The sequence below is a fragment of the Ornithodoros turicata genome, chromosome 2 (assembly GCF_037126465.1).
Source record: "Ornithodoros turicata isolate Travis chromosome 2, ASM3712646v1, whole genome shotgun sequence".
Lineage (NCBI taxonomy): Eukaryota > Metazoa > Arthropoda > Arachnida > Ixodida > Argasidae > Ornithodoros > Ornithodoros turicata.
The window spans coordinates 51,825,357-51,828,509 of record NC_088202.1 but is presented as its reverse complement, the minus strand read 5'-3'; positions in this window follow the sequence as shown (position 1 = coordinate 51,828,509).

Sequence of the window (3,153 nt, the reverse complement as noted above, 5' to 3'; positions counted from 1 at the left end):
CAAACCGACAGTGGTCCGTCACTGCTGCGCACGCTGGACCCGGAGCTGAATTTTACGATACCTTCAAAAACGCCCAGACACATAGAAACTCTCCTGCATCGCCTACGCCTGAATGTGCCCTATGGTCGCCAGTTTCTTCATAAAGTGGGCAAGGTGGACTCGCCCAACTGTCTACTGTGCGGGACAGTGGAAAACACTGAACATATCATCATGCATTGTCCAAAACATGCTGCACAAAGAGGCATCTTGAGGCTGACCCTTGGCCATCTCGACAGCAGGGACTTCAGCATAGAGAAAGTCTTAGGCGTATGGGACGCTAACCACAGGGACGCGGCCTTCAATGCTCTTGTCAATTTCATTGTGAAATGTGGACTAGAAACTCTATACTAGACGGAGCGTGGACATTACGACGGATGTGAACGGCGCGCTCTGTCCTGCGTTGTCGCGGTCGAGACGCTCACCCCGGTGAGCTTTTGCGGTGCGCTCGCACATTCTGTGGTGCAATCGTACCGTTTCCTTTCTTTTTTCTTTTCTGCTTTGGGGTGTACCGTCTTTCTTTTTTGGGGGGTAGCAGAATTCGCTTGCGCGAATTCAACCTCCCCTTGTTATTTTACCAACCACCACCACCACCAGTTTCTTCTTTCTTTCTCTGGTCGGCCAACGTCACCGTGCATTAGTCATACCATTCCCGTGCTGTTTCCTGACTCTCAGGGAAGCAGCTGACCGCTGTTTCTTTCCAGTAGTGTCTGAGTACTCTTCGTCCATTGGTTTGTTTTGGGAATGTAGCACAGAGGCTGCGACCGGCGTGGTATACTACTTGTCCGCTCCATGCAGAGTGACGTGAACGCGGTGGCCTTGGGAAGGGGAATTTTCTGCGACCTCCTCTCTACGTTCCTGTTTGATTGCTTGCTTATTTGAGGCATAATTCGTCACGTGAGGAATAAGCAACGTTGATCGTACGTTTAGAGTGGATGTTATGCACCAACTATGATGCGGAGCAATTTTTTCTTCGATCGTTCCGAAGTCTCCCTTTAACTCGCGGTCTGGGATAACGACGCGTTGAAGATCGGATGTTGACATGTTGAATAATTGGGAAGTTGACGTGTGTTTTGTGACAGCATCACTGGCCGTCCTACATGGACCGTATGCGAAAAATGTGTGCCCCCACATTGGCTCACTCCGGCTTCAGTCTTCTTGGGCAAGCTTTGCTGTGCTGAACATTGACTTTAGAATTGTGAGTAGGCCTTTGAAAAGAATAGATGGTTGAGTGGCGGAACCAAAGCAGGACACCTGGGATAGGCCTTGCCAGGTACAGCAAAGACATGGTACGAATCTCGTATCTTAGACTGTAGAACGACGCGTGGATTTATTGAAACGATAGTCGAATTATCATTATCCACGGTAGTCTGTTGTCGCCTTTCGGATGAAACACCATGGACAGATGTAATCACGTCATCAATTTGAAATACCACAGTGGGACTATGTCGGCTATTGCATAGCTTCGACTACTCAAGCTGGACGAAAGAAGCTCCACCGGCATGTCACTCGTCGTGGTCACAGCTCATGGCCTTCAAACCTGATGACCCTAAGCCAGAAGAGCTCCTACCATGTTTCAGACGCTAGTGGAGATATGGTACTCTTTATATGCAGTAGGAACATTCCACAAGAACCGTCCCAAAATCGCGGCCCGACCCCCACAGACTTTGACAATTTTTTTTTCACTACTTCGTATCATTGAATTATGAATGTCAGAAAAATATTTCAGCCGAATTCCAGGTTCAGTTTCAGGTTCCACGCGGCTTTCACGCAAGGCGGCGCCAAAGTCTGCGGTAGGGCCAAAAAGTAGGGTGCGTTGAATGGCTTCTCCGCAGGGAACGGCTCAAGCTATTTGAGGTTTGTCACTTCCAGACTGATCAGGAAGCACTGCCCCTTAGTTCTAAGCAAAAAAAATTCGGATGACAACGGGTATTTAAGGCGCCCCACAGGCTATAACGGTTGTGTTTTTGTTTGGCATTTTTCCCCGTTCACTGGAAGCACGCACAAGTATGAAATTTGGTGTCGTGGTAAATGTGGACATGGTTAATATCTAGAAAAAAATTCATTCCTTCAGTTAAAGGAGAAGGCTGCGAAATATGGTGGGCAATATGCAAATTTTCGAAAATTGCCAATATTCGAAGGAATAAAAGGTGAAGTTGCCATCGTGATACCGACATGCCGTCAATGCTAAAATGAAGCTCAGCCTGTCCACTTCAAAATATAAAAAGATCTCCAGGGTACTTTCTTTTATTTTTTGTAATAATTTTTAAAATCTCTGTCCCAGATGCAAGCGGGCGCACGCTCCGAGCGCCCACCCTCTTCAGCTTCAAACGCTACCGGCGCTTGTTTGGGTTGCGTGGATATGACTGGCTTATCCGGCTGCTTCGACTTGGAAGTGTTGAGGGCTAGTGCATTGTTGAGGGCTAGCGCAACTTGCCAGGGCAGCTCACTCTCTACTCTCAAAGCCCTTTCCTATCCCGCAAGAATGCCGCCGGAAAACCGCCAGATCCCGTATATAGTCAACCAGTTCAGCCACCAGAGGTGCAATATCCCACGCCCGCCCCCTTCTGTTGCCATGCACCTGCAGCAGAGCCACTGCCACTGTCCTTCACCGAATCCGCACAGGATCCGCCTTCACGCACAGCTGGCTTCATCGGTTCGGACTTACACCGACACCACTATGTCGACAGTGCTCTTCAAATTCGGAAACCATAAGTCACATCCTGCTCGAATGTCCCACCTACAACGAAGCACGCACACGGCTGCTCAACACTGACCCCAGCATGTCTACATGTGACATCATCTTTGGTGGCAACTCGCCTGGCGAGCGACGACGCCGGACTGCTGCTCTGGTCGCCTTCCTAGAGGAAACGCGGCTTATATCGCGCTTATAGTGTAGTGTAGGTTTCTTTTATTATTTTTTTTCTGCGTCTTAGTCGTGGCGCTGCCCGCTTCCAGCGTGGCCAACCACGGCGAGCAGTCTTCATCTTCACCACCACCACCACCTGCGCTCGCTTGTACTTGGTGTAGTGAAGTGTGACGTTTTTCTTTGGTGCATGCTGATATCATACGTACCTTCACTGTGTTAGTTGAGACGGCTTCAAAATAATGAAGTTC